This window comes from Cervus canadensis, chromosome 16 (assembly GCF_019320065.1).
Source record: "Cervus canadensis isolate Bull #8, Minnesota chromosome 16, ASM1932006v1, whole genome shotgun sequence".
In the NCBI taxonomy this organism is placed as follows: Eukaryota; Metazoa; Chordata; class Mammalia; order Artiodactyla; family Cervidae; genus Cervus; species Cervus canadensis.
Window position 1 is genome coordinate 30,441,125 of NC_057401.1, and position 12,542 is coordinate 30,453,666.

The window sequence follows — 12,542 nt, forward strand, 5'->3', positions numbered from 1 at the left end:
ACTATGTATCTTTAAAAATGAAAACATGGGGAGCTAGATAATGTATTCATTCACTGAGTATGACCTGAGGGGCTGAGGGAAGAATCCTCTGAGTCACCAAAATGTCCATACCAGCTGGTGCTGGAGAAAAGACATTGTGCCAGTAGAGATTTATTCATTTGGATGAATCACGGTCCTCTATCAAAATGCATATACCCCCGAGGGAGCTGTCACATTCAGAAGACTCAGCTGGGCAAACACTCCAGCATAAATTATTTTATGATTTTTCCATGGACCATCAGTTTGGGGCACATGCAAACAGGTTTTTAGGTGGAAGCTCCAAAATCTGGAGCTCTTTTGGGAGGGTTGGCCTGTTAGGGATGCAGAGGGATTCTCTGGCGGCAGGCAGAGTGTGGCAGGGGGGCGGGAGGGGGCGTGCGGTGGGCAGCAAACAAGAGAGAGGGGGGGTCTCAGAGAGAGAGCTGTGGAAGATTTACATGCTGAAACAACCTAACTGACTGCACAGTTCTCCCTGGTGAGCACACCTGAGATTTACTGCAATGGCCTTGACAGGATTTCTCACCGGGGAGAAGATGGCGGACACTGGAGGATGGTGGGAAGTAACAGTTCTCAAGGCCCATCCTCCCTCCCTTCAGCTGCAGCTACAAGTACATCTAGTGGTGATGAGAGTGAAACAATTCAAAAGCCAAAGATCCTACCCGCTGGTTCTGGAGGAGAAAACAAGTCTAGGAAACAGCAGAATGCGGTCCATGAGAGCAATTTGCCTCCAATGGGGTCAAAAGTTCACTTCCTGACCGGAGTTGCTGCCACTCCTTTGACCTAACTTGGAAGGTCTGCTCTGTTTCTGGGCATCCCGAGTGCTGTCAACAGCTTGCACAGCTCCTACAGACAACCTCTGACAATGTTACAGCTGTTTTCTTGCTTGCCAATTCCCTTCAACTTGCAAGGTTCTCTAGTCTTTCAAACCAGGGCTGGAAGCTATAGCTAATGTGGATGCTTCAGGCCAAGTGTTTTCTCATTTTGATTGCAGAAGTGTACATTTGCCTAATGTGGAATGCATCCACACAGAGTTCCCTTTTAGAGCTTGTGAGGTGGGTGGCCAAAGGGGAGTTCTCTTCTACTCAGATTTTACTGTGCTTACTGAAAAACAAGTTGCTAGGCTTACAGCAAGGAAATCTGCCATGGTCTCTGCAACACACACACAGCTGTCTAAGGAAATCCAATGGGGAAGGCAAGGAGTCATTTCACTCCCATATTCCCTGAGAAGAGTCTTGCCAGTTCTAGGCACACATAGTGGGTTTCTGATCCTACAAACCCATGGGAAGTCAGTGGCTGGAATGTCAATGCATGTACTTACTGTTATGAGCAACACTCCTTCTTAATATCAAGATTACCTACTTTTAATGCTGGTGTATAGTTGCATTTCCCACAGCAGAGTTTAAGTAGCAAAAACCCAGGGATAATTGGTTCTAACAGAAAACTTGGCATTCTGTAGCTGGTTTGCAGTCTGAATATGTGGCAAAATCTGATGCTCTATGGTTGCTTTCAGGGGGACAGAAGCTCTTGAATATTGAATTTGTGTTTCCATTTCCCTGATCACATCTCTATTGTGCTGCCAACACAGCAGTCTCCCCCACACTATAAGTAAATAGTCAAAGGAAGGAAAAAAAAAAAAGAAAAAGCATCATACTTAGTAGCTGAGCAGAAAACTCTAGTCTTAGAAACTTGCCACACAGAAACACCTCTCCTTCCTTTTGGACTCTAATCTTAAGCCTTTTTAAGTGGTGACAGACTCTTTGGGGATCTTTCTTTTTATTATTTTGAAGCATTATGTGTTAAAATAGAAGTTGTCTACAGCTTATCACTTTAAGTGCTTGGCTGTGTGTTCAGAAAAGCAGAGCCAGCTGTACTTGAAGGCAGAGAATGATTGTTTCTCATTTATTCTCACCTTCTCTTTGTGTGCTTCCCTCATCCTTTTCAGGGAAGCTAGGATGATGCCAGGCATGCAGCAGGCTCTCAATAAATACTGACTAATGAATGAGTGAAATAATTGGTTACTGTTACCTTTCCCTCTCCCAACTTCCCACTGACCTCCTGCTGACCTCTAGGGGCCCAGAGCCATTCACCTCCAGCTGACCCTGAATTTCTTACCACCATCCTTCTCTACCTGAACTTAATAATCTTGGGTTTCATTGCATCTTGCCAAGTATTGGTGCAAATCTGATGATTTACTAGGTTTAGATTATAATTTGGGGACTTGTTACATATTCCAGGAATAACAATTCAAAGGAATCATCTCCACCTTAAATTATACTTCATGCATGGGTAGATTCTTAGTCCTCTCCTAGGTTGCACAAATGACCGTAAAATACTCAGGATGTACTGAAAGAGCCAAGTTAATACTAAAAGAAGTATACAAGTACACATATATGTGTGTATGTCTATGTGTATGTATATATATATATACATACACATATATATGTGTATACACACACAGAGAAAGAGAGACAGGGAGACTATAGACCATTTTTAAGAAAGCTGATGCAGTAATTTATAGTTTATAACTTTTACACTTAAAGTAAAGCTCTAAATTGAGATATTTTGTCTCTTCTCACAGAACTATAAAATACTATGAAAACAATAAGAACAGGTAACTCAGAAAAGAAGAAAGCAAAGGGAAACTTGTATAGAATTTTCTTTTTGTCAGTGAAGGGTAGTAACATGAAGACTAGAGTGTACCGAATAAATGAAGTTAATAAAACTGAAGTTTAAAGCCAATGAACAATAAGCATAATCCCAAAGCTAATGATGAGTTCATTTCTGAGGATCTTCAGAGGGAAAAACAGGATATTGCAAAGCTTGAATAAGTTAAAAGGCCATATTCTTAACCTATACCTTTAGCTTCAATCCCCAGCAACATGCTAGAATGAATTGTTGGTTTCTGAGTATCCAGAAAGGAAACCATGGGTCACTTGGAACCAGCATGGATTCATTAAGAACAAATCATTATAGGAAATGCACTTCATTTCCCTTCATGAAAGGATTATCTGGCTGTTTAGGAGAGTGTTATTCATCAACTATTTCTCAATTTCAGTGAGGCAAGGGACATAGTTTCTCATGATATGCTGTAAGTAAAAGCTATTCCTGTTTTCTGAATAATTATAAGTGAATTCATAGATGGTTAAACAAATGACCCAAGAAGTGAATTACAGAATTCTAAACAGCCGGGGTCATGATCTTCATGTGCAGGTTGCAAGATTATGAATTTGATTTTGCTATAATGGCTTTGGTAGAAGAGCCCCCACAAAGTGGGGACACGCATATGGATTTGTCAAGTCCATAGATGAAAAATAATTGGTAATTCTGTTCTGGAGGAAAAAAGGACAGGGTTTCCAATCTAACAGATCTCATTAGATTCAACTAATGGACTGAAATGAACTAAAATTCTCCAAAATTATTTGGAGAAAAGGTAAAGTTCCCAGTTTGCAATTCTCTTGCAAAAGTACCCCTTTACTAGCTTGCATCACTGCCTGACATCTCACTGGCAAATTCTGTGCTCAAATTTCCCTGACTCCCTGGAAGCTGCATCAGTAGGATCCGACTCCAAGCATTATTTTGATTTCAAAAATGAGATTCAAAGCAGACAGCAAATTATCATGATTTTAAACAATACACACTGGAACACTGAAAACCACTCTCTAACTCAGTCCTCTCTGGCAAAGACAGATATCCATGCAAAGAGAGAAGACAAGTTCATTCACATCTCAGAAGATTGTCCCTGAACCAGTGGGAGATTAAAACTCACAGTAAGGGGTAGACATATAACCACAAGATATGGTGGAGACAGAGGTAGGGCAGGGTGGGGAGAAGAGTTGACAGTGGACAGAGAACATGGTCCAGCCCCAGGGAAAGACATGTGGCCTCGGTTGTCTAAGCATCTCATCTTGTTCTTTAATTAGCTGTGGTCTTCCTGTGCCAGGGAATGGATTTGTGAGAACAAATCTGTTTCTTTAAAAAAAAAAAAATAAAAGCAGCAAAACACATCCCCCAAAGTTCACATTCCCAAATAAAAACAGAAGGGAGCAAAACCTTTGCCACTAAACAGGAAGACCAGGCAGTTGTGTTTGCACAAGGTTCCCAGGGAGGAAGGGGGAGGGGCTAGACCAGTGATAAGATCACAGCTTCCAGCAGCTGAGTGGCTCACCCTGACCCTCTGGTCTTGGGAGTTTGGGAGCAGAATTCAGCTCCCTTCTGGCTTTGACAAGGGAAAACAAAACCAAACCAAAAACAGAAAGGGGCGGAGAAAAAGAAAACTTTCCCAAGTTGCTGATCTCCTTTTCCCCTCATTCCTTCTGTCTTGAGTCCATCTGTCCTCCTGTGAGGATGCTTAATTTGGAGGAGGAGGAGACCGTTTTAATAAGAGCCCTAAATGTTTCAGTTTCTGCAGCCTCCCAGCCTTAGACCATGCTCAGAAGAGCATGTCTCCTTCCTGGGGTTTGTTTCTTGCTTTTGTTTTCGTTTCTTTTGAAATGATATCCACGTGGGTTTTTCAGTGTATTCCAAATAAAAGCAACCCTCTTTTAAAATGCTTACTGCCAAACTTACAAACTTCTTGATAAGAAAGAAAGAAGCCTGTGTGGAGTTAATTTACTCAGGAAGCCCATTTTTTTCCAGTGTGTTATCACTTTGGGGTTTCATATTAGAAAAGGTGTCCCTCAAGGATCAGACAGCAACTCAATAGGTTGAGCCTCTTCCCTTTTCATGTTATTTATAAACCATTTCTCCAACAAATTTATCTGCGATACCCAATGCCACGTGTTCGAGCTTTTTTTAGTCAGACATTTTGCACCTTCATTCAGCTTTGGCTGGAATCCCAGTGCTCTGGCTCAGACGAACTTTATGGCCTGGCAAGAAGGGCCCTTTGAGGTCAGTGGGGCCTTGGTAAGGAAGGGTGAGGACCAGGGACTAGGGAGAGACACGTGGCAGGCACTGACGGCCTGAGGGATAACCCTGCTCTTAGAGTTGGATTTCCATTATGCTTTCTTGAGTATGACCTGTACAAAACACAGCAACAAAAGCAGAACACTGATGAAGTAAGACAAGTGGGCTTTCAGAGTGAACGTCTCTCCTGAAAGCATGGTGACAGGCCCAGGGTGTTCATCTTTTAGATATCTGAGTCCAGCTGTCCTATTTTATCACTGAGTCAATCAAAAAGTTAAACCCATTTCTTAAGAAACAAGCTTTCTGTTGCATACACCCCATTACTGTTGGAGGCAGCCACTTTAGCTGAAAGGCACACTTGATTATCAAAACGCTTCCTGCCCTCCAACTGGCACATCTCTTCTGTTCTTCTAAACGTTTTCACTGAAAATTCTTAAGTTGAAAGGAAGAGAAATAGGCAGGGGTGTATTGGGAGGGGAGCAAAGTGGGATCAGAAAAAGGCAGAGGAGAAGGAAGAAAGGAAATATCAATATCTCACCAAACCATATGACTTCTGGGTTCTCTTCCTTTAGTTTCATAACAATAAGAGCTTATATCTATTGAGTGTTTATGTGCTAGAGAGGTTTTAAGTTCTTACATGTTTTAATTGATTTAATGTTCACCCTACATGTTAGGCACTATTATTGTCCCCCCTTACATGAGGAAACTGAGGTGAAGTAACTTCACTGAGGTCACACAGCATACAGGTGCTAGAAGTGCTTGTGCTTAGTTGCTTGGTTGTGTCTGACTCTTGGCGACCCTTTGGGCTATAGCCTGCCAGTCTCCTCTGTCCATGGGATTTCCCAGGCAAAGATCCTGGAGTGGGTTCCCTCCTCCAGGGGATCTCCCCAATCCAGGGATTGAACCCTCATCTTCTGTGTCCCTTGCCTTGCAGGAGATCAAATGCACTCTGTTCTCTGCATAGTCTGCTTGACGGGCTCCATGTTACACGACCCCCGTGATACAGGGCAGGTTAGGTCGGCGAGCTTATTTACACACAGCATCCCCTCTCTTTCAACCTTACTGACCAATCTCCACCTTTAAGTTTGTGACAGCACAAATGAAGAGACAGCTCAGAGAGCTGGAAAGACTGTGAGGAATCCTTCAGATGAGCCTGGTCAACTGACTATATGCACTAGAATTCTGGTTTTACCAGTCTCACTTTGGTTTACTCACCCTGACAAAGTAACAAAGTTTTAAAGTGGCAGGAGGCAGGGAACTGGAGTCGACATCCTAAGAATTGTTCTTTCCACACTACAATTCTCTTATCTACACAGAGCTGTGTTTTCTATCATTGCAGGGGAAAAGGCAGTTCAGGGTGGGTGAGTGTGTGTGTACATACACATACCTTCCAGTTAAGATGTTAAACAGATTGTATGACAGCATTCCAATAATAATGATATACAAAGGACAGAAGAATGAGTCAAATGAAATCTATTGTTTTGTCCCTTAAGAAAAATATTGATAAAAAGATCACTTACCAAGATATTCACAATCAAGGTTAAAGAGTGGAAAACCACCACTACAAAAAGGGTACATTCATGCTGATAGAGCACTCATGCAGGATCCTACGGGAGCTGGATGGACACACACAGACAGACAGACAGACAGACACACACACATAGAGTTTCTATCAGTGTTTGACCTCTGAGTTCTCTGCTGGTTAATACAGACAACTATATAGTTTCACTGAAGCCTATGGGAGTATACTGTATCTGCCCTGTGATAGCCAATCTCAAATTTCCAACACTTTTGTGGCTTTTGCTGTCCTCACCTCCTCCCAAACTCACCCACCTGCCAAGTTCCTTTGCTAAACAATTCTAGATGCAACAGTACTGACATGAGGAACTGAGGATGGTGGAGGGATTCTCTGATTATTAAACATTCATTAAAGGAAAAGAATGAACTTACTATGAATACAGTAACATGAGATTTAATATAATTTACCATGAAAATTACTGTGAATATTCACTGGGAGGACTAATGTTGAAACTCCAATACTGGGGCCACCTGATGCAAAGAGCCAGCTCACTGGAAAAGACCCTGATGCTGGGAAAGATTGAGGGCAGGAGGAGAAGGGGACGACAGAGGATGAGATGGTTGGACGGCATCATCGACTCAATGGACATGAGTTTGAGCAAGCTCTGGGAGATGGTGAAGGACAGGGAAGCTTGGCATGATGCAGTCCAAGGCCCTGCAAGTAGTCAGACACGGCTTAGTGACCGAACAATAGCAACAACCATGAAAGTTATGACTTCTGTATCATTAATCCAAGGACTAAACAAGCACCGCTTGGAGGTGGCAAACACATTAAAGGAACAGACAGGGGCTGGCCATCAGACAGACCTGGGTTCTGCTGCTTGACAAACCACCACCTCCTTGAGCTCTCTTGACTTCAGGTCCTCCTGGGTAAAGAGGACTACCACATTCACCTTCCAGGGTGTCTGTGGGATTCAGGGTGGGCACAGTTACCTAGGTGTTGCTTACACTTAATGCTGAGTTCATGTCTGTCCCTTTAATCTAGTGACTGGATGCTTCTAAAGTGTAAGGATTTTTTAAAAATATCCTTCCATTTTTTTTTCCCCAAAATTTAAAAAATCCAAAGGTTTGGGGAGGTGGGGAGGAATCCACTCCTTCTGCAAGAAGTAGGATTTGGGTAAGTGACAGAAGAAAGGGAGGGGTCAAGGAAGTAAAAATATCCCAAGGACAATCTTTGCCAGGTAGATTTCTGAAACCTGGGGGTGAAGGGGGAGAACCCATAAATAGATGCCAGGGTCTTTATAAAGTTCTGCTCTGAATAAAAGTCGTGTGCACGCAGTGTCCCATAAACTTGAGGCTATCCTAATGATTCCTCTCATAGCTGTGGCCTGTGGATATCTCCCAGGGGACTGACTGGCCAGCTCGGACCGGCCAACCCCTGGTGGGTGGCTCCCATTTAAACATTTTGCTGCTTCTCAGCACCTCCACTAGAGGGCAGCAGGTGGAAGGGAGAGGATGACCCAATGGATCAATGTCAGTGCTTGGCAAGAGCAGCCGTCAAGGTGGGGTGCCAAGTAATGGGGGGGTGCAAAGGGGCAATTCAACTGAGTGGAAAGGATGAGAGCCCAAGTGATTAACGGTTTTCCATTTCTAAGTGAAGGCAGGGATGGAAGGAGAAAGAGCCCAGCGCTAGAGGAAGCTGGAACAAGGTTTTCCAAACCAGCTGATCTTCAGATTCATGTTTGGAGTTTTCCTAAGACACACACACACAAACACATAATAGGAGAACAGATAAAACTCCAGGACATCACTCTCGGGCTTCTGCATCAGAATCTCTGAATATAGAGCTTATGAATCTGTATTTTTTAAAAAAAAGTTCCAGCTTATTCTGTAACAGCCAAGGTTGGCCTCATTAGGGTGTCTAAGATCCCTTCCAACTCTCAGAAGACTAATTTCACTGACATAAAATAAGCCTGAAGCAGCCTTCAAAATAACAGTAAACTTGTCTATCCCTCTAGTAACTTGTCTTCAGAGAAAGAAGGGGCAGAAGTAACTGAAATTGCTAGAGTATGGATTGCAAGTTATGGTTTTCCGAGAGCTATACAGACACAATCTCCCTGAACTTTTTACTCCTTGCAGCACGCCTGTGTGCGGGGAGATTTAAAAACCCCATGTACAGCTGGGGAAACCAAATCCCAGGGAGGCGGCCTTGTGGTGGTGAGTCTAGGAACCGTGACTGTTGACTTCAGTTTACTCCAGCGCGTGACTATTTCCAGTGTCTTTTCAATTCTGTTCTTTACCTTTATAAACAATATTTTCATCAAATGATTTCATCAAATTCTAAGAATGATTGATGGCCAAGCCCAAGGTATATGTGGAACAGGAACGGAGATAGGACTAAGAAAAATCTATGACGGCAAGGGGGCTTCCCTTATGTCTCAGACAATAATGAACCTGTCTGCAATGCAGGAGACCTGGGTTCAATTCCTGGGTTGGGAAGATCCCCTGGAGGAGAAAATGGGAACCCATCTCCAGCCGTGTCTTTGGTGATACAGGAAGCAGGAGAAGAATGGTCAGTGGTAGTCTGTGAGTGAGAAAGATGAAGGAGGGTGCAAGAATCAGGGGTCACACTTCTGCGGCTGGCCTACCCCAGGGGAGGGCAGAATGATTTCATAAGGGTCTTGTCTCAACCCAATTCATTCATCGCAGAATCTCCTTTCTGCTCTTGACCACTCTGTCATGAGGGTGCCACTCAGCGTCCCCCTTTAGGTGTTTTAAATTTTGCAATGTTTCAAAACAGATTTTCAAATAGATTTCACCAACTAGGTTGCTTGCCATCAAAGGCTAACCTATGGAGGAACATGCACCAAAGAAGGAGCCTGCATCTCGGCCCTACTCCTGTTGATGACTATTGGAACTTTGGGAAAGTCATTTCACTTTTCTGGGCCTGGGCTTCCTCCTTAATAAACAGAGAGGGTGTGTGCTGTAGCTTCTAGACAAGAACATGAGGACACGTTTAGTGTCACATTATTTTTGAATAGATTCCTAACATTTAAGGGCTTCCCTGGTTGCTTAGGCAGTAAAGAATTCACCTGCAGTGAAGGAGACCTGGGTTTGATCCCTGGCTAGGGAGGATCCCCTGGAGAAGGGAATGGCTACCTGCTCCAGTATTCTTGCCTGGAGAATTTCACGGACAGAGGAGCCTGGCGGCTACAGTCCATGGGGTCACAAAGAGTTGGACAGGACTGAACGATTAATACTTTCACTTACATTTAAAACAGGAGATTCAGATAAAAATATTTCAAGACCAATTTTTGGCTACACTCCAATGAAGAACAAATGGAATGGTTTTCCATAGCCCTTTCTACCTTCTAACATATTAGATAATTTAAGCATTATTTTTTTTTTTTTTCTTTTTTTTTTTTTCTTTTTTTAAAAATATGGAACGCTTCACGAATTTGCGTGTCATCCTTGCGCAGGGGCCATGCTAATCTTCTCTGTATCGTTCCAATCCTAGTATATGTGCTGCCGAAGCGAGCACTAAGCATTATTTTTATAGGCTATCTTCTGCCTCACACACCCACATACCTTCTTTAAAACACACACACGCACACACATCCTGCTAAGGAAAGCTTGTGGTACAGGATGCTTTATATTTCTTGTTCACTGAAGTATTCTAAGCACCTATTAAGACTAGTGCCTGGCACATAATAAATGCTCAGAAAATATTTGCTTTTTTAAAACCCTCTTTAATTGAAGTAGTTAATTTGCAATAAAAATATCTGTTGACTCAATTCCTTGTAATTTTATGAAAAGTATGGTTTTCTCGAGTGAAGGAAGCTAAAGACAATAAGTATGACTTAGAGATATGAATATATCCAACAAATTCCTGATTTAAAAACCATAATACAAGCTTGGTTTTCACTGTGAGTCATCAAATTAGGTCTGCTGGTACATGCTTATGCTATATACAATATATACGATTCTCATAAATACAATCAAATTGAGATTGAAAAAAAAAACAATGTTGGGGGAATTTACACAAGAATTCTGAATGTACCACAAGATCCACCTGTCAACTGTTTTTTTCACTCATAATGCTTAAAAAACAGCACGGCATGCTATTCTAAAGGCATGTGACCAACAGTTCAGTATGCGGAATGTTCCATATTGATGTGACCTTAAACGTGGAGACTGATTTCTCTGGTGGTAAAAGACAGGTCTTAAGACTGATGAAATGTAATCTCACACCAATTACATTGATTTCAACAGCTGGCTTTACAGTTCCCATACTTCTTTTCCTAAATGCTCAGGGTTGTCTCCCAGTTCACTCCACCAGGCTCTAATTTTCAAAGATGAAGAGGGAGAAGTGACAGGAAGGATTGTCAGAAGCACTCAGATGTGGCTGTGCCCGCAAAGGGATTTGTTAGCTGATGCTGAAGTTGTTGCACTCCCCATAAACAAGCATGAGCCGCAGGCTTTAAGAGTGATCTTCCAAAACAAATGTGACTCAGCATCACTAGGGTAGCTCACGCTCAAGCTAGCAACTCGGGCTCTAGTCAACCTGCATGGACCTCTGCAACAAGGAATAGCAAAAACTGCAGGCAGGCAGAAAGGGGGGAAATGCTTTAAGGTAAATGTGGCTCCATCAGAAACACTTTTTTTTTTTTTTTTTAATGGAGCTTCCTTTTTAATGAATATTGAATGCAGAACACTTTGGAATAAAGTTTGGAAATTCTGGTACTTTCATAACGGTCAACCTCGTCTCTATGGTACTAACAGGTAATTACTCAGACGGAATTATTTCTACCTAAATATACAATGTCAGATTTAGAGCTTAAAGCAGGTATTCATGATTCCAGGAATGGTTCTTCTTGAATCAACAGACCTCAAATGAATTAATTGAGGTTTATCTGAAGAATATACTCAAGATTGAGCTTCCTGTATTTGTGGAAGGAATACAGGAAGGGAATCTACATAAGGAAATCTGGATTGGAGAGTTTGTCTTTACTTTTTTGTTGTTGTTTGATTATTTGCTATCATTGTGGCAGATATGAAAAAAGACAGGAAAAAATAAGAGGTGTCTAACTTCAATTAAGTTGCTCATTCAGATTTCATACTCCTTTAAGTGTAGCCCTAAAAAATAATTAATACCTTAATCAATGCTGACCATTGTCAGCATGCACCTTAAACACTCCTGGCAAAACTGCATGAATATATGTCATTGTCTGAAGGAGAATTAGTCACAATTAGTTGAATGGTGTTATCACAGAGCTTGGACTATGCAGTCCAACTGGTTCTCTATGGTTTCGGTCAAAGGCAGCCCTTCCTTCCTTGGGGTTCCCACAGCATTTTGTGCATGTTCTGTATATTCTTTATGGGATGTCTTCTAGGATTGTTCTCTTTCTTCCAAGTCCTTTGTTTACTTGGCAAACCTTTAAGGCTCTCAAAGTTTATTTATTATTTAAAAGCGTCCTTCACCTGGCTCAAAAAATCTTGGATGAACAAATGAACCAGTGAAAAGATAAGAGCTGCATTGTAACTATACACACACACACACATTTTTTTTCTTTCCCTTTAAAAGTCTATAAACATGCTTTGTCTAATCTGACCCCTGTAACAATCCTGAGCACTGCCAGGTCAACATGGAAGCTCCTGGTCTAGGTCAGTGTCACTTCCCACCTCCACCACTCCCTCTCCGCCCCCACCCCCACCCTAGGGAACACTTAGCAATGTCTGGAAATGTTCTGGTTCTTAAAACTGAGGGTGGAGGGTACCATCTAGTAGCTAGAGGTCACAATTCTGTTTAGAAAGCATGGAAAAATAACATACCAAAAATGTAGACTTTGGGAACCAAACCTGTGCATGTAAAAATTTTAGTTCTATCAGTTTCGACTCTGAGACTGAGTTATTTAATTTCTCAGCTTGTCCATTTCTCATCTTGAAATAGAGGTGATGATACCTTGCTCAGAAAATTATCCATGAAAGCTAGGTGAGCTGGTATGTTAAGTACTTGGCATAGTTACTGATAAGAGTGTTAGGTTTTTAGTAAAGGCTAATCTCTTCTTTGTTTCCTTCAAGAG

General features: G+C 42.1%; 1 protein-coding gene and 1 non-coding gene across 9 annotated transcripts in view; both read right to left on the bottom strand.

Moving 5' to 3' along the window:
* GHR (growth hormone receptor) overlaps window positions 1-12,542 on the bottom strand; it is a 301,945-nt gene that overhangs the window by 140,523 nt on the left and 148,880 nt on the right. The gene's annotated exons all lie outside the window — the stretch shown is intronic.
* Window positions 9,894-10,000, bottom strand: LOC122454687. Its single transcript, XR_006273493.1, has one exon. It is a non-coding gene; the product is annotated as a U6 spliceosomal RNA (small nuclear RNA).